Raw genomic sequence first — 26,225 nt, forward strand, 5'->3', positions numbered from 1 at the left:
TTTCATTTATTTTGTTGTGTATGATTGTGTTGATAGTTTTTAACGTTGTTTCGACTTGTAGGTTATTTGGCGGTCTTTGCAAGAATGGTCTAATGTCTGTATTTGTGTCTTTGTATTCTATATATGTCAGCTGAAATTTTTCTTCTATATCTAACATGTGTGTCACTTCATGTTCTATTTGTGCTTGTTCTGTTGGCTGTCTTAAGATTTCGTTTTCCTCTGATTGTTTAATTGATGCGTGTTGTTCTTTGTTTGTTTGCTCTGGGATGTTTGAGTCCATTACTGTATTTTCTTCTTCTTCTGATTGCACATTATTTTGTTCCAGTATTTTTTGCACTTGTTGTTTGATGTTTTCTAAAGTACAACAAATATTATTATTATTATATTGAATTATTGTTAATTAATACCCCCTTTAGGAGAGCAGTAAAGCACCATCAATTTTCAAGGTTTTTTTCTGTCTCTTTCATTTGTCTTTCAAAAACTTCTCATATATTCATTGTGATTCTTCTTCCTCTCTTCTGTACCGTTCTTCCCCGTTTCCTTCTTTCAATATCTGCTGAAATTTCTGTTTTCCAGTTATTTACTCTGTATTTTTTCCTGTCTGTGATGTCTTCTGCGGAGATGTTTAGTTTCTTGAGGTCCTCCACGGTTTCCTATACCCAGTTGGTTTTCACTTTATTAGTCATAACTATATTAAAAATATTCTTGGTAAGTCTGTTTTTGTGCATAATTTGTATGTGTCTCTAGAACTTTGTCCTTCTTTACCTGGTGTTGTTTTTAATCCTCTGTTTGTATTTGTACAGTTCTTTTGTCAATATGTCTATCCAGATCCCCTCTCTCTGAACTGGCCTGTAGATCTTTCCTTCTGTTTTTCCATCTCTTTGATTTTTGTTCTTCCCTTCATGGCTGTTGTTCTGAGGTGTACAAGGCCTGTGGTAACTACTGTACTACAGTGTCTTAATTTGGCATTGATGGAAAAACTTCTTTTGTTATAATTGTTCCATATAAGTCTGAATACCTTATGTAGTTTTGTGATTCTTTTTTCATTGGATGTTGAGTTCAGTCCCATTTTCTGTGTAATCTCTTCCAGGCACTGGAAACTTTCTTCATGTGATATCGTTCCATACTTTGTTACTAGTGGGTGTCTGTCTCTTCACATTGTGTCAATGTACAAGTTTTTTTCATGTAAGATTTGTAGTCCCGTTTTGACTGAGATTTGATAAATAGTTTGTAGAGCTTTTTTGTCTTCTTTTCTGTTATTTGTTATGATGGCTATATCATCAGCAAAGGCCAGACATTTTATCTACATGTGCATATATATTCCGCAAGCCATGGTGTGGTGTGTGACATGATCTGACTACACGTAGAGTGCAGTCTTTGTTTGGCACGGCACTTGGAGGGCGACGGTTCAGTCTTCACCCATCTGTCTCTTTTGTCCCATGTCCTGATTATTTTCTCCTCATGCTCACTCCTGTCTTTACTTTGAACGGTTCATAGATCTCTCCCATGAACTTCACTTTCGATATTGCATTTTTCATGTTTCTTGTCATATTAACATCAAAGATAATGATAATGTGCAAGAATAATGTAAGGCTAGCATCTTTTTAGTCACATGTTTCTGCTGATACAGCTTATATTGTACACCTGGCAATACAATGTCAATTTTGTTCTGATGACAACACATGTCACCTGGGAATAGTAGATGTACTGGCAATGGTTTCAGTGTCATCCGCCAACAGATAGTGTAATGGCATAGCTATCAGAGTGCTATATGTGTCTACCCTTTAATAGGAAATGCTCACAGCCAGTGTGATGCAGACATGTGAAGCAAGCAGGCAACCATGCCAGGAAGGCACACTTGTGATTCTTATAGCCAACGAGTGAGTTTAAAAAGGGGTCAAATTGTGGGCTTCCGAGTGGCAGGATGGTCCTTTCGGGGGAATTGCCACACAAGTTGGATGTGCTGCGTCAGTTATGCAACATTGCTAGTATCAGTAGTCACGTGAACATTCTCACACACGTAGTCGAGGTTCTGGACATCCACACAGCACAGATGCTCACTAGGATTGTTGTACTGAAAGGGCAGCAGTTGCAGATCGTACGGCTACCACAGCACAGATAAAAGGTCTTGTGAGCCCCAGATGTGTCAACACAAACTGTTGCGAAGCAGTTATTGCCAGTTGCGTTACGGACGTGCACACATCTATCCCGTCTTCCAATCGTGCCTCAGCACTGACATGCATGGTTCGAGTGGTGCCATCAGAGGATCTCTTTGAGGATGGCATGGCACGCCATGGTTGTAAGTGATGAAAGCAGATTCCGCTCGCAGACAAGTGATGGTCGTATCAGCAAATGACATAAATCTGGTGAGCACTCTCTTGTAGAGTGCATTAGTCCAAGATACAGTGGCCCTACCCCAGGCGATAAACTACAACTCTCATTCGTCTGTGGTGTTTCTGCACTTGGTACATACAGAATGATGTTACACCTGTTATTTTTGCATTCTTGCAACTGGAAGGTAATGTACTGTTCCAACAGTACAGTGTTGACCCACACACTGCCCACAAAACTCAGTGTTCTCAGAAAGATGAACAGTGACTTCCCGGGCCACCATGTTCTACGAGTTTGTCTCCAACCGAGCACATGTGGGAACATGGGATGAGAAGTGACTCGTGCAACTTGTCAACCAACAACTCTTACATAACTATCTGAACAGATTGAGCATGTGTGACATAATTTATCTCAGGACAGTATTTGCCATCTGTACTATCGACTGCATGCCACAGTCAGTGCCTGCATTGTCACCAGTGAGGGCTACACCACATACTAATGTGTGTGTTTTAGCACGGGTCGATACATGCTAGCTGAGAAGCATTTGCAGTATTGATCTGTAAATGTGATCATTTCATGTACTCCATATGCACTGTTACAACATTAAATCTGGAGTGAATTTTCTTCTGGCAGTGGGCACAGACTTTTACCTCACGACTTTGATACATTTTACTTTTTCTTTTTCTTAGTCTTTATCCCCTGCTATCACAGTCTCAGCATGTTAATGTGGATTTGGTAGTATTAGTGGTAAATTGTGGCCAGATGCCCTTTCCGTGCCACCTCCCCCCCCCCCCCCCTTCCAACCCACACCAGGATGAAAGTTATGTACCCTGTATCTGTATGTATCTAATATTATCGTGTGTGAAAGTGTGAGAATGTTTTCAAAATGTTTGAGGATCATGTAACTGATGTGGGGTGTGCATACCAGTCTGCTATTCATCTAGTCGGATGTGGACAACAGCCTAAAAACTATGTCCACACTGGCTCTAGCTGCATGCTAACGTTGGCATCTACCCAGGAGTATTACAATTTCGATAGAGTACAGTAGAATTTTAATGATTTATACAATACTTTTATGTCATGAATTTTAGAAAACTGATTGAAGATGTCTTTCTGTTGTTGTTTAATTTATGATATAGCCGCAACAGAAAATCCAACAGAATATGTTAATTATTCTGGTCTTGTTCATTCCGTATTTGTTCTGTGTTAAAGTAATTGTTCAGATGCATACAACATAGAAGTTAAAGTAAGGTCTATGATGGCAGGCAGTGACTGGGCTGTTGTCCTGACAGCAGGTAGGGTGCAGCCTTTGTTCACCGTGGCACTAGGAGGGAGAGGGTTATGGCCTATCACCCCAGCTTCCTTTTACCCCTGGGAAATATCCCCAGGAGTCATCTGATAACAGGTTGGCGTCACCTGGGGCCACCCTGCAGTCACTGGAACAAGGAAAAATCCCCACCTTTTATGTTTTATTGGGAATTGAGCCCAGGACCCCCTGATTGGAGTCTAGTGCGCTACCCACTAGACCACCACAACCACCGTGCTTATGGGATATGAAATGTCTGCATCTATATGACTACTCTGCATTTCACAGCTCAGTGCCTGACAGAGGATTTATCAAACCACTTTCATACTTTTTCTCCACCGTTCCACTCTTGAACAATGTGTGGGGAAAAGGAACACTTTAATTGCTCTGTGTGATCTCTGATTTGTTGTGTTTTATTATAACAATCATATTTCCCTATGAAGGTGAGTGCTATGAAAATGAAAATGTTTTTGCATTTGGAGGATGAGGTTGGAGACTGGAATTTTGTGAAAACATCTTGCCACAGCAAAAAAGTATTTCTTATTGTGATTACCATCTCAACTTGCATATCATGTCCGTGACTCTCTCTCTCCTAATATTTTACAATAATACAGACTGAGCTGCCCTCATTTTGACTTTGATTTCCTCCATCATTCGTATCCCATGGTGTACTTGTGCATTGTCATCTTGTAACACAACCAATGATCATCCAAACGTCGACTATATGACAGGACAGTAGGTTCGAGGATCCTATCATCACATTGCACAGCCCTCAAATAGCCTCATTCGAAATGAGATGTGTCAGACATCTGTATACCATACTGGCCCAAAATATGACCGATCCATCTGCCTGCTAAACTTAAAAGACTGGACTGCAGGTCTCAAACTCATTTTTCACTGGAGCGGACACAAATGAACAAGAATTCTCTGTGGCTCTGAACAGTAGCTGAGCACAAGCAGACACCATTCTGTTGCATTTGGTTAGCATTCACAGGTGTTCACTCGTGTTCTGCCCATTATCAGTCTTTCGATGAACTGTCAAATGAAGTCTCCATTATCTCTGCATTGGTGAGAGCAGGAGAGAAAGAGCTAAATTCTGGTGTTTCATCAGTGAACTTTTGTCTTCAACTCAAGATCTTTGAGCAGCATAATGGTCTGAAGAGAATGTAATGTTTCTGATAACAGAATAGATGCTCGTGAATTCCAAGATGTCTACACCATAAATGCCAAATAAAAAGAAATACAATTGACAGAGAGCTTCCGAGGTACTGGGAACATGAGAAAGATGATAATTACAATAGACACTTTCATCAGCCAGGAATGGAGTGAATAAGCACGAGCTTCGTATTTGTTTTTATTAAAAAAGAACAGCACAACAAAGTTCCTTGAAAGTAAACATGTACAAAAATGTATCTATCATGCTGATTAAAATTATGTACATACCCCACACGAGCTTTGTATTTGTTTTTATTAAAAAAGAACAGCACAACAAGGTTCCTTGAAAGTAAACATGTACAAAAATGTATCTATCGTGCTGATTAAAATTACGTACATACCCCACAAGCCACCTTAGTAATTTCTTGTCCTGTTCCACTGACAAATAGTGCTAGGAAAAACGACAGTCTATATGCCTCTGTACAAGCCCTAATTTCTCTTGTCTTTGTGGCCTTTAAATGAATTGTAAATTGGTGGCTGTAGGATCGTCCTGCAGTCAGCTTCAAGTACGAGGTACCTAAATAGTTTAATAGTGTTTTGTGAAAAGAATATCATCTTCCCTCCAGGGGTTACTATTTGAGTTCATGAAGCATCTCTATAATACTTATGTGCTGGTCAAACTTACTGGTGATAAATCTCTGAATTGGTTCAATGTCTTCCTTTAATCCAATGTCATGCAGATCCCAAACACTCAAGCAATGCTAAAGAATGGGTCACACTAGTGTTGTGTCCTTTACAGATAAGCTACACTTTCCTAAAATACTTGCAATAAACCAGTTTGGCCATTTGCCTTCCCTACAACCAAATTTGCTTGTTTCATGTCTTACTGCTTTGCAACATTATGCCTAGGTATTTAATTGATATGACTGTCAAGCAGCATACTACTGATGCTGTATTCAAACATCATGGGATTTTTTTTCCTTCTCATCTGCATTAAGCTACATTTTTTTTTACAATTACAATAAGCTTCCATTCATCTCACCAATCACAAATTTTGTCTAAGTCATCTTATATCCTTATATATAAAAACAAAGATGAGGTGACTTACCGAACAAAAGCGCTGGCAGGTCGATAGACACACAAACAAACACAAACACACACACAAAATTCAAGCTTTCGCAACAAACTGTTGCCTCATCAGGAAAGAGGGAAGGAGAGGGGAAGACGAAAGGAAGTGGGTTTTAAGGGAGAGGGTAAGGAGTCATTCCAATCCCGGGAGCGGAAAGACTTACCTTAGGGGGAAAAAAGGACAGGCATACACTCGCACACACGCACATATCCATGTCTGTATGTGTGGATGGATATGTGCGTGTGTGCGAGTGTATACCTGTCCTTTTTTCCCCCTAAGGTAAGTCTTTCCGCTCCCGGGATTGGAATGACTCCTTACCCTCTCCCTTAAAACCCACTTCCTTTCGTCTTCCCCTCTCCTTCCCTCTTTCCTGATGAGGCAACAGTTTGTTGCGAAAGCTTGAATTTTGTGTGTGTGTTTGTGTTTGTTTGTGTGTCTATCGACCTGCCAGCGCTTTTGTTCGGTAAGTCACCTCATCTTTGTTTTTATATATAATTTTTCCCACGTGGAATGTTTCCTTCCATTATATTCATCTTATATCCTCCTATAGTCACTCAATGGCGACATTTGCTCATACACAATAGCGTCATCAGCAAACAGCCTCATAGTGCTGGCCACGTTGGCTGTCAGATCCTTAATGTACACTTATTAGCCAAAACATTATGACCACTGCCCACTGCGAGTTGGATGCTGCCTGGTGGCATTGCGGGCATGTGATGCGGTAACAAAAATATGTAAATAGAGCAGACACAGATGGGGGCTCACTTTAGGGAAGATATGGGCTGCAAATGGGGAAATCAGTTGAGATAAGTGATTATGATAAATGGCAGATTATTATTATGCTGAGCCTGTGACACACATCTCAAAAGCAGCAATGCTGGTCAAATGTTCATGTGCTATCTATCACTAGGTGCTAAATGGTTAGACATCCATGACGCTTCACAGTACTTGGGGTTTGAGGGCATGTCTGTCTGCAATGTAGGATAGACGGTGATTTGTAGCAACTCTGCTGAAAGAGCACAATGCTGGTGCACGCACAAGTGTTCCATAGCACACTGTTCATTGTAAATTCTGGAACACGGAGCTCCACAGCAGACCACTCCTACATGTTCACATGTCTACCCAACAACATCATCAGTTGTGATTGCAGTGGGCACAGGACCATTCGGATTAAACCATCAATCAATGGAATTGTTGGCTCTTTGCTACACCAGGTTGATAGGTGTCTCCACAAAAACCATCATTGAGGAGAATGGCGGCTCCAAATGTGCAGCACACCACGGATGCCGGCTGGTGGGAGCAGCATTATGCTTGGGAGACATTCTCCTGCACTTGCATGTAGTAATCGAAGACATGCCGACAGCTGTGAATCACCTATGTCCCTTCATGCTTGATGTCTTCCCCGACAGCGACGTCATCTTTCAGCAGTGTAAATGTCTGTGTCTCAGAGCCAGAATCATGCTACAGAGGTTTGAAAAGCATTATAGTGACGTCACATTGATGTCTTGGTGGCCAAATTTGCCTGATGTAAACCTAAAGAACCCATCTGGATCGCTATTGAGCATCATTACCACGTATGCAAATCAGTGAAATGTTATTTACGTGAATTACAAGACCTGTGTGCAGACATCTAATGTTTCATACCTCCTCAAACCTAACAACAAGCCGTCTGATCCCTCATACGCAAAATCAGTGATGTATTTTGTCCCAAAGATGGACAAACAAGCTATTAAGCAGGTCATAATGTCTTGGACCACCAGTCTATACAGGATGTTACAAAAAGGTACGGCCAAACTTTCAGGAAACATTCCTCACACGCAAAGAAAGAAAATATGTTATGTGGATGTGTCCGAAAACGCTTACTTTCCATGTTAGAGCGTATTTTATTACTTTTCTTCAAATCACATTAATCATGGAATGGAAACACACAGCAACAGAATGTACCAGCATGACTTCAAACACTTTGTTACAGGAAATGTTCAAAATGTCCTCCGTTAGCGAGGATACATGCATCCACCCTCCATCGCATGGAATCCCTGATGCGCTGATGCAGCCCTGGAGAATGGCGTATTGTATCACAGCCGTCCACAATATGAGCACGAAGAGTCTCTACATTTGGTACCGGGGTTGCGTAGACAAGAGCATTCAAATGCCCCCATAAATGAAAGTCAAGAGGGTTGAGGTCGGGAGAGTGTGGAGGCCATGGAATTGGTATGCCTCTACCAATCCATCGGTCACCAAATCTGTCGTTGAGAAGCATACGAACACTTCGACTGAAATGTGCAGGAGCTCCATCGTGCATGAACCACATGTTGTGTTGTACTTGTAAAGGCACATGTTCTAGCTGCACAGGTATGAAATCATGATAACAAGCTCCATAGAGCGTAGGTGGAAGAACATGGGGACCAATCAACACATCACCAACAATGCCTGCCCAAACGTTCACAGAAAATATGTGTCGATAACGTGATTGCACAATTGCGTGCGGATTCTCGTCAGCTCATTCATGTTGACTGTGAAAATTTACAATTTGATCACGTTGGAATGAAGCCTCATCTGTAAAGAGAACATTTGCACTGTAATGAGGATTGACACAATGTTGGAGAACCATTCGCAGAAGTGTACCCGTGGAGGCCAATCAGCTGCTGATAGTGCCTGCACACGCTGTACATGGTACGGAAACAACTGGTTCTCCCGTAGCACTCTCCATACGGTGACGTGGTCTACGTTACCTTGTACAGCAGCAACTTCTCTGATGCTGACATCAGGGTTATCGTCAACTGCACGAAGAATTGCCTCGTCCATTGCAGGTGTCCTCGTCGTTCTAGGTCTTCCCCAGTCGCTTAGTCGTAGGCTGGAATGTTCCGTGCTCCCTAAGATGCCGATCAATTTCTTCGAACGTCTTGCTGTCGGGACACCTTCGTTCTGGAAATTTGTTACGATACAAACGTACCACGCCATGGCTATTGCCCCGTGCTAATCCATACATCAAATGGGCATCTGCCAACTCTGCATTTGTAAACATTGCACCGACTGCAAAACCATGTTCCTGACAAACACTAACCTGTTGATGCTGCATATTGATGTGCTTGATGCTATTACTGTAGAGCAATGAGTCGCATGTCAACACAAGCACCGAAGTAAACATTACCTTCCTTCAATTGGGCCAACTGGCGGTGAATCGAGGAAGTATAGTACATACTGACGAAACTAAAATGAGCTCTAACATGGAAATTAAGCATTTCTGGACACATGTTCACATAACGTATTTTCTTTATTTGTGTGTGAGGAATGTTTCCTGAAAGTTTGGCCGTACCTTTTTGTAACACCCTGTATAGGGAATGAGAGTGGTCCTATCATACTTCCCCGGGGCACTACTGAGAATAACCCCAATACCCCTGCCTCTGATGAACACTCACCATCAAGGACGACATTCTGGCTTCTACTACACAAGAAGCCATCTCGAGCCATTCACATATCTTGAAACCTAATCTGTAATTTCAGACCTTCATCAACAGTCTGCAGTGGCGCACTGTGGCAAACACTTTCTGGAAATAACAATGTGGAATCTGCCTGTTCCCTTCATCCGTGATTTGCAGGATATCTTGTGAGAAAGGGGCAAGTCAAGTTTCACACGAACGATGATTTCTAAATCTGTGCTGATTTGTGAACAGAAGCTTTTCTGTCTCGTGGAAATCAAAGTGAAAATACATTCAAGAATTCTGCAGCAAACCAATGTTAAGGATATTGGTTTGTAACGTTGTGGGTCCATTTTTTTACTCTTCTTATATACAGGAATTACCGTGCTTTTTCCAATTGCTTAGGACTTTGTATTAAGCAGGAAATTACAATAAATGCATGCTAAGAACAGGACCTATGCCATAGTGCACTATTTGTCGAGAGACCCATTGCTGAAATTTTGACATTATGTTGGCTAGACAGTAGGCTGGAGGATTCAGTTCTGATACTGCACAGCTCTCAAATTATACTTACTAGTTATTAGAGGCATTTGATATCCATAGGTGACACCAGACCAAAACCAGGCTGACTCAACTATGTGCTGAATCTGTGGGTCTTCACACTTCAGACATGCATTGGTACCTGGTCATTTCCGCACCCTTCTACAAGGATCATCAGGTATCAAAGAAATGCTTCACTTCTTGTGAAAGGAATACAATACCACTGATCCAAGTTCCGCTGGAGGACACCCTGTATCACCACTAGTAATTTCCTTTCCTGTTGTACCACAAACAGAGTGAGGGCAAAATGACTTGTCTATATGCCTCTGAATGAGCCCTAATCTCACTAAACTTGTCTTCATGGCCCTTACATGGAATGTACATTAGTCGCAGTAGATTGTTCTGCAGTCAGCGTCAACAGCCATTTCTCTAAATTTTCTCACTAGTGGTCCTTAAAAAGAATGTCGCTTTCCATCCATCAGTTTCCATGTACACCACGATTCTTTGTGCACTACATTGCCCGGGGGTTTGTACTGTAGTACATAATGGACACCTAGAGACCCCACTGAATGGGTTGAGATGGTTGTGTACCGTGTGAGTCAACACAGCTCTCCCCATTAGCTGCAAAAAAAGTCACAGTGCAGTTACATTAATTTCCCGAGGTACTACCTGTCAGCTATAATTTGAAGTTAGCAGTCATCAGTTGTTGTTGGCTCTGAGCAATCTCTGTAGTGCTGATTTTTAACATTTTGTTACTGCAAAGGCTGTGGAATGTTCATTTGATGTCGCTGTAGCGTTTGCCAATTGTGTGGTAACTTTCCATGCTGACAAACATTCTTACTGTAAAGTAACAATGCTTGGGCAGTCTTTAAGCGTTAACGCTTTAATCCCTTTGCAAAGTCAAATTTTTTGATGTTATATTGGACATGTGATCAGTTTGTTTATTTATTTATTTTTGTAATTTTATTTTGTGGTTTAGGACAAAAACTGTAGTGGTAGTGTATTTCTCCTAAAGCCCTTTTGTGAGCTGCTATTTCCCACTGTGAAAATGAGGCAATTTTTTTTCCAACTACACAGGTGACGATAGTAGTGATCAGACAACAAACAAAAACTATTTGTTGTAGCAATTTTTATGCACCTGGTACAGTGTACTATCACAAGATACCAGGTACATCTACAGATGGTAATATATATTCCCAAAAGCTTTGTAAAACCACTAAGTGGTTGGCAAGTATGCTTCCCAAGATTCACAAAAGACATAATTGTGTAATACCGTGTTTACTCGAATCTAAGCTGCACTTTTTTCTGGTTTTTGTAATCCAAAACACCGCCTGTGGCTTAGAATCAAGTGCAAAGTAAGCGGAAGTTCTGAAAAATGTTGGTAGGTGCCACCACAACTAACTTCTGCCCTCGAATATTTGTAGCACTACTCAGGCATACTTTGCAGGCAAAAAGATAAATACTGGCGCCAAAACCTCTGCGTCAGTAAACAAATTAAAAAAAAACGGGGGTGGGGGGGTGGAAGACGAGCTTTTTTCTCTGCCCCAAGTTTCGACCACTGCATTCTCATACTTTATCCAATGAAGTAAATACAAATTCCGTATTCTTCATCTCCGAATGTTGCAGCCTTTCAATGTACTACGATAATCCAACTGGAAGAGTGTTTGGGATGTTTGTCAATATGGCCAAGTCTACGTTCTGAATTTTTGTCCCACCTGTGACAAGAGATGGTTGTTAATAGCAACTTTTATGAATTGTGAATCACATGCAGTATTCTCTTCACCATAAGAATAATTCGAATGTAAACATTTTGCCATGTATTCCTACGTGTTTCCTGCTATCTCATTTAAATCCTGTCTTCCTAATAAACTACAAAACTAGAGAGAGACAACAGCAAACGCGGAAGAATATATATATCATGTCATGTTTATATTCGTATTATTCCTATGCTGAATAGTGATACAGTCGGAAATGAAGCATGGCAACTGACTAGATTTTTAAACCTAAGATGGATCTAATTTCTGTGCAGAATGTAATGCACTAAAGAGGCGTCTGCAAAAATTTTCAAACGGAGAAAATTTTTCGCTAAACTTTCGTTTGGAACATCTATCATATGCAGTCTATTATATGGTTCTTGTTGATTATTATCAAAGAAAGTGGCAGTGTAAGTAACAACAAATAGCAGTCTCTTCCCATTGTTTTGCTGATGAGACGATTCCTCTCTTTTTTTTTTTTTTTTAATTGTAAGCGGCGGTAGCGTGCGCAAAAGCAAGCCATCCCGCGAGCGGTGACAGGCTGTAAACACGCATAATCAGAATGCGACAAACAATGCATGGCACAGTATGATAATGCATTTTGAGCTTAGACTGACGGAAACACCTATAACAGAGAGAACGGCACTTATCAGATCAAAGAAAAACAAGCAATCAATTCAAACCAGACGAAGCACGTGAAAAAGGCTCTCTAGTATAAATTTGAACAGAGAGCCTGACACATAGCAATGACTACGTGGTAAAGCTTAACTGCTAAGTTTACCACACGCACCAAACTACTGTAGCTGTATCATCATTCATTCGACCTAAATTGTCTCATATTACAATGGACCAACTTTGTTTCGGTTTGGAGATGTGGTCTAAAACGTTTCTCCCCCTTGAATTTCGAGGCACAAATTTCAAGTGCGGCTTAGATTCAAGAAAATTTTTTTTCCTTGATTTCGAGTCTCATTTTTCAGGTGCGGCTTAGATTCGAGTGCGGCTTAGATTCGGGTAAATACAGTAAGTGTACTTCCCAAACCATTTTGAGAAACTATTTTGATGGAAAGCATATTTTCCAAGAGCCATTAAAACACTGTTATTTGGTGGGCTGTATACTTCTCACAGCCCTAAAAGCTATGTTTCATAACAAAAAGAAAGTAAACTGGTGCAGCGGACTATCACTGGATGCCAGGAGCATGCAGAGTGGTTCAATGTATTCCCATAAATGCATTAAAGAAACACAGCTACTGCTAAGTATATCTCTCATGACCAGTAAAAGCCTTAAGTGACTCTTTGCAGCAGGTCGACAGACTGTACGGCCCATGTGAGTCACACTGTCCCATTAACGAATGGAGACACAGTGCACTCTGCTAAGGTAAATGAGAGTGCAGGTTCGCTTTCACCTACATTACACAGTCAGTTGTACTTAGTGATTTCTGGTAGACAAAAGAATATTGAGAAAGGAGAAATGAAGGAAGATAAGTGTTTAATGTCCCATAAACATTGAGGTCTTTAGTGTCTGAGCACAAACTCTGATTGTTTCAAGGATGGGAAGGCTATTTATTGTGCCCTTTCAGAGAAACCATCTCGGCATTTGCCTATACTGATTTAGAGAAAGCTCAGGAAACCCAAGTCTGGGTGGACTAGATGGAGCTGTAGAGAGCAAAAACTGTAGAGGAAAACAGAGACTGGAATACATCCAGCAGATAATTGAGGCTGTAGGTCGAAAGGGCTACTCTGAGATGAACAGGTTGCCACAGGAGAGTAATGCATGGACTTTAACTGTTAGTCGCCCTGAATGTGAGTCCAGTGAGCTCACCACTGTGCCACCTCGCTCGATATATTGTGAGAGAAGTTCCTGATTTAACCATTTCACAGGATGTGGGAAGTGTACTTACCATCAACTGTATTTCTTTACTGTATTCCTGAGAACACATCATACGAGCTCTGTATGCACCTGGCACCTGATGTTAGTTTGCTGCACCAGCTGAACTCTCTGTCTGTTATGAAATGTAGCTTTTAATTGTCATTAAATGTCACTTGTTCCTTTCAGAAGCAGTTGCAACTATATGTGCCACCAAATAATGTTGTTCTGAAGGCCACTGGGAAGTATGCTTACTACCAAAGTAATTTTTCCATGATACAAGGGGAATATACTTACCACAAAATTAATTTCTTTTTTGGACAGCAGAAAGGATACTTACCACCAACTGACCATACTTACCACTAATTTAGTTGTTTTACTATGCTCTTGGGAAAATGTTGTACCTCCTCTGGATGTGGTTGACCTTTTGTGATAATATGCTAAACAACTGGTGTCTGTTTGTCATGACATCAGTGCTTTTGTCACTTGTTACAACAGAACACATTGTTTCATTCTGCAATATATGCTATTGTGACTTGTCTCAGCTTGTTTCTTTACGTAGTGTTGAATGAAGTTTCTAGGATTGTAAAATAGATAGTCAAATAAAACTCATAACAGCTTACTAAAGACAGTGGGAAGTATACTTACCACTATAGTTTTCTGCTCCTAAATCACAAAAATAAAATAATCAAAAATGAAATGTAGTTGACACTTCTAAAATGATACCAAAACAATTAACTTTACAGGGCTGCTGCCCTTTATGCTGTCAATGCCACGTTGGGACCAGTACAGTAGTTTCTGTTCCGTGGAGAACCAACCGTACCTGCACATAGGCTATTATTAAGGTGGAATCACCACTTCAAAAGGCATTCCAAAGCTGCTGCCAGCTTCCCTCTGTGGAGTAAACCATCTGCCATTCCTGTCTGCTCCTAGAGAATATGTTCCATGGCTAAATATGGTTTCTGTTAGAAAGTGTTTGTGCGTTGTGTATCTGAGGTGGGACAGGTAGGTAAATTCACATATCCAGGTAAATTATTGGTGGACTGGCTAATAAAACATTTTTTACTTTAATTTTGAATATTTGGGGATTTCCAGATTGCTCCTAATGTCGGCTGGCAGATGTTAAAAGGGTGTTGCACCTGAATATAAAACAGTTTTCTTAACCCTAAGCTTCAATGCATATTCTCTATGGAAATTATTTATATTGTGATTGTTATGGTTGCAAACTTTGCAATTAATGCTAAATTCTCTCTTGTCCATTTGAGCAGCTCAGAGGTCAGCATATCTTGCTGCTATGTGGAGGACCCAGGTCCAATTCATGGTAATGCCTTTTTCTTTAAAGGGCGAAGCTACTCCACACCCACACTGACATGGTGACCATCACCAAAGTTCTACCATCACCTCCGTTTGCTTCGTTACAATTGAGAAGTGCACAGGATGTGGGGTCATGATGTTGTCCGTAGGATTACCCACTAATACAGGTACTTTGAGGCGATAGAAGTGGTCAAGAAGTGAGCAGAACGTAGCAGTTTTAAGGGCAGAGGGAGAAAAGTGCCGAGGCAAGCACCAAAGGAAAAGAACTTCTGCAATAGTCTGGACAGATAGTAAGAGCAGTAGCAGTTTCTTTCTGTCTGCAAGGGTGAGGTTGTCATTAGTTTTGGGTATCGTGCGATGCTCAATACCACTGTCGCAGCTTAAAACACTCTTTACGAGTGTCAGTCCTATTGAGGAGGGGTACTCCTGGGCTGTGCACCTGAGTGTCTCCTGGGCCGCCTGCAGCATCTGTACTTGTAACATGCCAAGGTCATTATACAAGTGGTCAATTGGCCATAAAGAGGTTTGGTTGGATATGTTTATGTTTAGTGTGCAATACTGCTTTCCCGTATTGCCAGTTGGTCAGCTAGATATTTGCAGCTGGCAATGCCATTTAGTTTTGCTGTAATGCAGGGATTCACCAGTGTTTATTTTGTCTGTGAGCTTGTGCTGTCCACAGGTGATTAATTGTCCCTAGATAGAAGTGTTTTTCAGCAGTTGTGTTTTCACCCATGGTTGTGGTTGTAGTTTCCCAGGTTAAGAATGAAGTGATTGTCAGAGTGTCTCAAGTTCCTGTACAGTCGTGTGGTGAGTTTTTTGAATATCTGTGTGTGAGTCTCAAGGCAGTATTCTCTGTGAAGGTCGACAGTGTGTGTGTGGACTGTGGTGCACTTCGTTCTGTATCACCTGTAGGCAGCACAGGCGGTCAGAGCCACGTAACCCCAGACTGCAGCTGCATGTATCATCATGGGTCTAATCAGTATCATCTACACGGACCTCGATACCCTCCTATTCAGTGTGCTTTACCTGCTGAGCTTAGAGTAACACTGTTTGAGCCTTGCATTTGCTCAGTTGGCCTGTCACTGAAGTGTTTGACTTTCACACTGAAACGTATCGGGCGTGTGTGTAGTGTTATTCGTCTGCAGTCTTAATGTGGGGTCCTGCCCACTCATCTTGTATAGGGTGCCTAAAGGATGCTGCATTCTCAAAATGCTATACAACAATTCAAGCAAACAACATTAATAGTTTTTATTACAAATAAGAAGTTTGACAATGCTTAACCTGGAATTTACAATGGTGTCGCAAGCAATAGGCGACATGCAGTATAAATCAGAGTCCTTTGCTATATACAATGTTCGTGCAAGTTTGACACACAGTTTGTGGATCACTAATAACTGTTATTGTACCATTCTGCGCTAGGCCTGTCCGTATACTGTCCTAATCCTGTCCAAATACTGAGTGGCCGAGGCTGGCAGGAGCGGCACTTATATTCTCTTGGTCTAGGGGCCTGCTCCCGTCGTGGTGTGGTCCTTGCCAATGGGCTATTGGCTGCCTTCTTTGCTCTTGCGATCTTAATTTTCATTCCAGAGCTTGTGGGTATGCCAGAACACTTAATGTTTGTGCAGTTGTTATGGCTTGTCAATGAACAGAACTGCTTCACACTTGTCAGCATTTGCTTTAACACACTGTCATTCCAGCTAGGCAGTTTTGCTTGCAGTTGCGAATTATGCCTGATGGTTTCCAGTCTTGCAGTAGGATGGTAGTGTCATCTGCGTAGATGGTTGCCATTGTGTTTTGTTCAGTTGGAAAGTCATTGACGTAGAGATTAAACAAGAGGGGCCCTTGGATGCTGCCTTGGGGTACTCCCACTTGTATACTGTGTTGTGTTGACTGTTTGCCCTGAACGTCGGTGTTGAAGCTTCTGTGGGTAAGATATGAGTGTGTAAGATGTATGAGCTCGTCGGAGAGACTAGCAGTGCAGAGTTTGCGAATGAGACGATTGTGCTGTAGATGACTGAAGACCGGGAACAGCGCTCCTGTAGCTTAGTTGGTGTTGGGGGTGTGTGTAATATGTTCTACTACGCGGAGGAGTTGTTGTGTTGTGGAGTGGTGATTGCTGAATCCAAATTGCTCCAGTCTCAGCGAGTCATTGGTGTTGCAGTGCATAGTAAGATGTTTGAGAATCATCTTCTCAACAATCTTATTTAGGGAGCTCAGCAGGCTGATGGCTCCGTAATTTTGTGGTAGGGAGTGGTATTTCCCTGGCTTCCTGAACATCAGGACAGGGAAGTGTTGATGTTGTAGAATGGTATTCGTCATATGTGTGAGATGCTCTATAGCTTTATTCATGAACTCCTGGGTGACACGGTTTTGGAAGTGATTGGGACCAGGAGCTTTTCTAGCTGTTTTGTGCTTAATAACCTGTGTAATTTCATGTGTAGCAGTATGTATTGTTACACTGCACTTGGGCTGGGTTACAAGCCATGTAACCTCCTGGTCCATTTCAAGTAGCAGTGCTGGATTGGAAGGAGCCAGATTCAGTGTGAATGATGTTGCTAGTGTTCTGGTCATCAGCTCATGCTTCTCCTCCATGTAGTATGCTGGTCTGTAAGGTATTTGTAAACTTGGTGTGTAGTATTTCTTCTTGGTGGAGTGGACAGCTATTTGCCACACTCCAGGTCATGTGGTGTGCAGCCCTGCGAGTGTATTGTCCCAGTTTGTGGTTTTAAAAGTTTTAATTTAGCCCGTATGATCCCCTGGAGCCTGCTAATATTCTGTTTGTACAGCCAGTATCTCCCGAGATGATCTCTCATTGACATCGGCCCCTGTATTTCTGGGAGCAGGGCCATTGAGCATTCTTGTGGTATAAGTACTGTAATGGTACCTGCTATTGCATCCTGAACTGTGGTGGTAAGGGCTTTGACAGCTTCAACAAGTTTCCTGCTTTGTGTAATTTTGGGAATTTGTGGGATACGACTTTTCAAGCATTTCCTTGAACAATGCCCAATTCACATGCTTGTAGCTCAGTATCCTGTGAGATTCATCATACTGCTGTGTTTCTTCCGAGCAAAGTATTACAGGTGTTTGGTGAGGCCAAATCATGTAACTAAAGGATGTTCTGAAATTCCCGCTTTTTTCCATGCAGTTGCTTCTTGTGATAATCAGAGGCTGATTTTGACTAGTTAGAAATACTGCCAACTCCCCAATGAAATGTTGGTTGTGGTCAGATTTATATGTAGCGTAGCTAGAGTATGGGTTGCTCCAGAGTGGTTAATTTTGTTTTACCTTGTACGGAAGCAACAAAGAGCGTCCAGTGGAGTTAAATACCCTTGGCAGCAGAAATAAGTTTCACATGAAGTACACACAGCCTATCCTGTCTCAAACGCTTGACAGCTACACAGCGAACATTATTCAAATGTAGATGGCAGCTGTACCTTGAAAGTAAGCGTACCTCATGAGTATATCAGCAGTACATCTTCTGACATGCTTGATGTGAATGTGAACATAGAATAATAGTTAAAAACAACTATAGAATTGGTCAGCAGAATCACCATTTGAGGTTCCGTAAACGTCCCCATTGGTTGTTTTCATGTCAGGTCTCCAGGTGGAACACATCGTCATCTGGTCACAATACTATGGCTGTGAGCCGTCGCACTATCAGCCGGAACACAAATATCCATCGACCGTGGGTCCACCGCGCGTGCGCGAACACAACTGCCCTCTAGCGACAGGCACAACAGCGCACAGGTGGTGAAAGCTCGTGGGAACAATAGATATAAAAAACTGACAGTTTCTGATGACCGAAACAGGGACCATTGTGTTTCTTAACATCAAACAGAACAAGGTTCTAATTGTTAGTTAAAGGGTACCTCTTATCTCAATTCAGAGTATTGTTAGATAGCGGCATTCCAATGGCTTCTTCCACTACACAGTCCCAATACAGCGACGCAGGGTCAACCACTTGTCTCATCGTACAACATTTCATATTTTTCAGTAAGACAATGTTCAGACACTCAGATTTTTCTGGCTGAATTAAATGTGCGTGCCGATCGTGCTTCACGCAACGATACTGGAGCATACAAATAGTTCGTCCAATACAGGCTTTCCCGCAACTGCGGGAATTGTGTAGATCCCGGGCTTTCTCGAACCAAAGTTATCCTTCACTAAGCCCAGCAGAGCTGTGGTCTCAGGCGGTGGACGGAAAATACTTTTAATATCAAACTTCTTTAAACTTTTTCCTGTTTCTGAAGATATGCTCCCCGCAAAATGTAGGAATTCCGCAGATTTGCTTGTATCTTCTGTTAGTTCCCGCGAATGTCCAGTCTCCAGTTCTTGCGTCAAACTGTCTGCATCTCAGATTGCGTAAACCCTTTTCACCAATGTAAGTAGGACCCCATTGCGTTGGTAGGATTGATAACTGCCTGATGGATAAAGATATCTGTTCGTATGCGTGTGCTTCAGATAAACTGTCCTAATGTCCCATCACCCCTCCTGTGGACCAAGACACCTAAAAACGGATGTTCGCCGTCCTCTTTGACTTCCATAATGAACTCAATATTGGGATGCACACAATTAAAATGATACAGAAAACGATCCAGAACATCCCTCCCAAATGGCCATCCCATAAACGTATGGTCGACGTATCTCCATGAACAAGTTGGTTTAAAGAACCATGTTGCAATGTCCTCAATCTTCCACAAATTGGCGACCACGGGGGATAATGGACTCCCAATAGCCACTCAGTTTGTTTAAAACTTTTGTCATTAAGTAAAAAAATACGTCAACGTCAACACATGGCGACAAAGCTTGTTGTTTCTTCGTCCAATTTTTCACAAATTAACTGCAAAGAATCCTCAAGAGGAACTTTGGAAAACAGAGACGCAACATCAAAACTAAAGAGCCAATTCTTGGGATTGAGACTCAGAAGTCATATGTTGAATAAAAACCAGAGAATTGGAAATAAGATTATAGCAATTTCCGACAGGGGGACTGAGCATGGACGCTAGATACTTAGCCAACTTATAAGTAGGAGTGCCCAAATTTCTAACAAAAAGCCGAAGAGAAAGTACTTCCTGTCTACCTTAGGCAAACCGTATAATCTCGGCTGGACTGCAGAACCAGGTCGACGTTTTTCCCAGAACTTCATCAGATAATGAAGTCTCTTTTAATGACTGGAAGAGTCTTGAGAGTCTTGGGTTTTATACGGTGAGTTGGATAGTTCTGCAATCTTTGGTATGCCAAGTGTGCAAGAGAGAGATAAATTTTAAGCACATAATTGTCCCGCAAAAGAAGAACCGTTGAACTGGCCTTGTCCGCTGGAGGAATTACGAAATCTTCTCTGAAGGACCGGATTGCGGCTCTTTAAAGCGAGATGTTACCTCGCGGGGGTGGCACCTGACACAGCTGAGACACCTCTTACCTAACCTCATCAGCTAGATGGTCGGGAAACCTGGACACGACTTGTTCAACGGCAGAAATGTATTCCGTAATTGGAACATCACTGGGTGTATGGGTAAAATTGAATTCCTGTTCCAATACTGCAGGCATAGCATCGTTCACTCTTTCGTTGTGAGACTGATCACATGTCGACGGGTGTTATCAGTGTAGACTGCGAAGAAAACCGTTGAATTTTCGAAGATTTCCTACTGACGGCGTTTGCCTACACCCAGTCTGATATTGCCCAGGACGAACTGTCGACCCAATTCCAGGATGCAGCGGAAGCAGCGCTGAAACTGCCAAATGCAGATAAAATAAATCTTTGGATATGAAATCCAGTTGTGCGCGTATAAAACTATTGCGCTCCCTTAGTAAGGCAAAACCAGCACGCTTCTTAATGGTGTTGGCCATTCTTGTCTCAATGTAATCAACAATTCTGGCAAATTTAGGTATTAAAACTTCATTCCAGCATCTCAGCCAAAAAGCGAGGTTGCTCAGTAATTTCCCCTTCTTACGAAGTTCATGAAATACCCTTGAAAGTTGAAACGTCCCCTCACCGTAGAGGATCTTCATGTGATTCCGTAATCTCTGCCGGCGTAATAATTGGTTGTATTCATGTCGGGGCTCCAGATTCAAAACATCATCTGATCTGGCTGGAGAGCCGACATGAATACCCATAATCACGTATCAAAGGCCAATGATGCAAACAAAATGGTCTTCGTCTCTTCGGTTTGGAGTGATCATGTGTACATGCGTGAACTCGAGTACACAAGTTATGTGACTAGAAGTGAGACAGGGTCATACAGCGTATAAATTCTCAACCATGCAGTTGAGAAAGATCCAAACACCATTTCAACCTCAATATTCACAATTTTCCATCGTGTTTAGCCTAGGATTATTGTTTGCCCTCAGATAAACCAAAAGTAAAGAAACACATAGTATAGGATGTTATGTTGTCCATACTGCAAATGAAATAAATCTTTGGATATGAAATCCAGTTGTCTGCTGTTAAAGTCTCAGCAAGCCTTAACAGGTAAAGTTCAGACATTTTGTTAAGGTCACGATGTCCAGAAACGAAAGGGCTGTTCTTAAAATTTCGGACAGTTGTCAGACAGGTATACACGGTGCTAAGTCGGAACTGTCCATTACCGCAACTAATTTCCAGCTGTATGAGGGGGCGAAAGAAGCAACACAAGGTACTTTGTTTCAGCAGTGTTCCGAAACGACAGGCAAATGATGTATTTATTATAACGAATGAAACATTGCACAAATAACTGACAGGACACTCAATATTTAGTCTGTCACGAATTACATGCGGGACACATCCAGAAATTAGTGAGAATTCTTAAATGGATGAAGTTTATCGCAGACGCTCATGGTGGGGAGGGAGGGGGGGGGGGTTGGTGGCAAGTGCAACTCCTTGCTGTCTGTCCCCTGACGTCCCTCTCCTCCCCCCCCCCCCACTTCTGTAGCCTATGACTAAGTATAAATCTACGAAGTGCGACACTATGAATTAAATTTCAAAATAGGATATAAAAAAGTTTGCTCAAATGCGATTGCACAGATTAGAAATGGAATTCCTGAAAAACCACCCATGCTTTCTGAAAACCGGGGAAAGTGTTTTAAAAATATAGCTATGCTACTATCTGGGGAAAATCGAACGCATTTCTCGCAGTTACAGTGGAAAATTTACTCACAGAACATCCAGTAATATGCAGGCAGCACTGTGTGGTGGAAAAATTTCATAATTCACACAGTACTTACATGAAACTAAGTTTATTACTGTCTGCCAGCACTGAATCAGAAAAAAAGATGGTTCACCACTAATCTTGATAACCACAGAGAATACATGCAACTATCTAAATATGCTCCTGAGCTGTCCAGAATGCTGTGTTCCAATAACAGGTACATGGCTGTCCGGACCTCACTGCTGCTCCGTCCCAACACACGACGACCCGGAAATACTAGCGGTCGCTCTAAAGATAGTACGACAGTCCTCTTATCGATAAGCGCCGCTGGTGCCACTCACGGGCAGGCAAGCCAGCAACTTAGTGACGCCAGTAAATCTAATAAGAAACAGGACGGCAGTACCGCAAAGACAAGATGTTAAGCAATAAACGGCACTAACACGAGCCGCGCACGGCTCAATCAGGGTATGGTATAATGCAGGACAATATAATTACATGGTTTTCAGTGTATGTAGTATTGCGATCTTCGATTTGCTTCCTTACTTTATACCACTTTATAACGTAATAACGTAGTCCCGAAACATGTTCTGGTTATTATATCACACATTTAACAATTGACACGAAACATTGTCAGTACTGATTCATGAACCAGTTGTACGTTGCTTGACAATACATATACAAGCTTAGAATTTAGGACCTTAGCCACAGTCTTCCCACGTGGTATTGCTTCAGTTTATCCTGGTGTACAGCTGTGTATCCAAAGTACTGTCTGTTTTTTTAATTCATCTGTCTTTCGACTGGTTTGGAGTCCTACATCGCTTCCTATCTTCTGCACTACTTTTCATCTCTACAGGGTGTCCCCGAAATGTTGCGACAAAATTCAAGGAGTTGTAGAGGGTGTCTTGAGGAACAAATGGAGGATAGGAGTACGTGTCTAGAAATTTCATCCAACGAAGCTACAGAACGTCGAAGTCATAGAAGCCTATGTCTGCCACTAGGGCACCCCTTCGGCAGCAAATTCACATTGTACACTGACGAAATGCAAGAGGAACGCCTCGCAATGTTATTTCTTATTCAGTGATCGCAACTGATTGCCATGATCGCCATTGGAGAGGATGGAGCTAGCTGCTGCGTAGACAGGCCTTGTCTCCAATGAATGCGATGTTCTGTTGCCTTGGTGGATGACTGTTTCGGACACGGGTTTCCATCTGTAGTTTATTTTTCTCCTGTATTTTAGAGGGTTCCAGGAGAAAAATAAACTGCGGGTGGATACTCGTGTCAGAAACCGCCACCAACCGAAGCACCAGAGCATCGTATTCATAGGAAACAAAGCCGTTCTAAGCAGCAGCTAGCTCCACCTTCTCCACTGAAGGTCGCGGTAATCAGTCGATCAGTGAATAAACAAACAACATTAAGAGACTTTCTGCCTACCGTCCTTCAGCGTGCAAAGTCACGTTTGCTGCCAGCGACTATAACATCGGCGCGCTCTAGCGTCGTTGAACGACGTTCCCCAACACGGGTTTCTACCCGCAACGTATTCCTCAAGATACCATCTACAACCCCTCGAAGTCTGTTTCAACGTATCTAGAACACCAAGTTTATAATTTCTTTGTACTAGGACGCGTGTTCTAGTATCTGTCTACACCTACATTACTTTTTTCCATTTCTAATTCCTTCCAGCGCAAAATTAATTTTAGCGGCCTGCGTGGCAAATGTTCCATTAACGTGACCATTCTACTGGTAAGGCTTTCCCATAGATTTAATATAGGGCCTATTTGTTTTTTCAAAATGGTTCAAATGGCTCTGAGCACTATGTGCCTTAACATCTGAGGTCATCAGTCCCCTAGAACTTAGAACTACTTAAACCTAACTAACCTAAGGACATCACACACATCCATGCCCGAGGCAGGATTCGAACCTGCGACTGTAGCGGTCACGCGGTTCCCGACTGTAGCGCCTAGAACCGCTCGGCCACTGCGGCGGGCTGTTTTTTCAGTACCTCCTTGTTTCGTATCCCGTCTCTCTACTTTACTACCTTCTTCGATAGTACCTCATCTGAAAGGATCAAATTCTCCCCAACTTCTGATCGTTTGAAGTGGCGTAGTGATGAAGATAAGGGTCTCGTACTGGGGAGGACGGTGGATTCAAATACTCGCCCCACACTGAGATCAGATTTTCGTGGCTTCCCTGAACCACTTCAGGTCACTGCATGGATAGATCCTTTGAAAAGCATACGCCGATTTCCCTTCACACCCTTCACACATCTCAGTTTATGCACAGTCTCTAGTCATGATGATGCTGAAAGGAAGCCAAATCTTCGGTCCTTCTAATTTATACTTCTCAAATTTTCGCTTGGTATATATTTCAGTTCCACACAATGATATGCTCCAGAACTTTCTTCAGGTATGCCACATCCACTTGACGAATCCACCCCTGCAAGAGCTGTCATCTGCAGAGAGGAGTGAGAGTGTTTGTCATACCAGGAACATAAGAATACAACCCTGTGAAAATGGCTGCTGTCATCCTGGAAGACGGGAGGGTCCACAGCATATCCATATCAAAATGTAGAGGGGTAATGCTTAATTACAGATAATGCAGAGATGAACATCGTGGTTTATTTTCATGGCAATGAATGGTCGCAAGTCACGGTGCGAAAACTGCCCCAAAACATCACAGAACCACCTCCGGCCTGATCCACAACTTCCACTCTTCAGTATGGCATGATTGCACTCCAGTCAACTACTGCCCAGATACTGTGTTGTTTGTCCAATTAAAGACGTCCAACTCCACATGCCGCTGAGAGCAATGACCTTTTGCGAAGTACCTCGTTTCGAAAGTCCATGGCATGCAGTTCCATTCGCAACGTTGGTTCGCTGGAAACTTGTTGCATTCTTTCAGTCCTGGATCCATCAGGTGGGAGAGGTGAGAAAGTAAGAAACTGAGAGCCCCCCCCCCCCCCAATTAGGATCCTACTGTGGATCCGTGTCTGCATTGAATGACTGCAGCAATTTCTGTCGGGTTGGAAAAATATTGTCATTGGCGAGGTGTGACATCCGTCACTAGTCACTGTCGGTTAGGGTGTTTTAACAATGGCTGCTCTTAACATGTGTTACATGACTGTGAGTGGTCTACCATTCCTTGTAGACAATCCACAATGATACACCAATCAACTTCTTCATCTCAGAAGAACAATGTCCTCAATTATTTGGTGCATATATTCCAATCTCTGTTTTCACCTACAGTTTTTACCTTCTACAGCTCCCTCTAGTACCATCCAAGTTACTGCCTAATGTCTTAACACATGTACATGTCCTATTACCTCGTCAACCTATCTTACAGCGCAAATTTCGGATAACTGAGTGGCACATACACAGAATTTCATTGTAAAGAGGCACTGTCCTGAATTAGGTCAGCAGTGGAGTGTCACACAACCATCTGGTATCAGTTCTACGTGACTTAGAGCGATCCAAAGCATTCGCTGTGAGCAGCAATTCCTTGTCATGTTTGAAACCGATTGTATCTGGTAGTGTATGACAATTGTCTCTGGTCCATGTCAGCTAAAGTCTTCTTACTAGTGTTGCTCCTACGCCGTACTACATGGCTGCGAGAGATCTACCATTACTGTCTTGATACATCAACAAATCGGTGGACTGCACTCACGATCTGATCACAGGAGAGTCCAAACACGATTACTACTAACTGCAATCCTGTCACTTCTCCATGTAGAGCCTTCTTACTGCGGTGTTCCTTATAACTAACTGGCACATAAACCATCTCATCAAAAGTATCTGGACACCGCTATGTGATGCGGAATTGGCGACTATATGTCACGAGAGGTAGACTCGACAGGGTAACTGGAGGTGGGAGCCATTGTCTTATTAGCAGAGAAACAGTACTGTAAAATGGGTTGTTCACGAGGGCTCGGTGATCTCGAACGTAGTGACTGGATGTCACCAGAGTAACAAATCCATCAGGGTCATTTCAGACGTTCTAAAGCTGCCCAAGTCGACTGCTAGCGATGGGAGTGTGCAGTGGAAGTGGGGAGGAAACTTAACAGCTAAACCTAGATGAAGCAGACATCATGTACTGACGGACAGGACCTCCAACCCTAGCAGACGGTGGTTGTAAGAAACCGCACGAAATGAGTGGAAGGGATCACTCGTGTGTTCCAAAGTACTACCAGTAGTCCAGCTAGCACAATGAATGAGAGTTAAATGGAATGGAGTACGATGGTCACGCAGCTTCTGTCAAGCCACAAATTTCTGTAATTAGTGCTAAGCAAAACATGG

This window comes from Schistocerca americana, chromosome X, assembly GCF_021461395.2.
Source record: "Schistocerca americana isolate TAMUIC-IGC-003095 chromosome X, iqSchAmer2.1, whole genome shotgun sequence".
Lineage (NCBI taxonomy): Eukaryota > Metazoa > Arthropoda > Insecta > Orthoptera > Acrididae > Schistocerca > Schistocerca americana.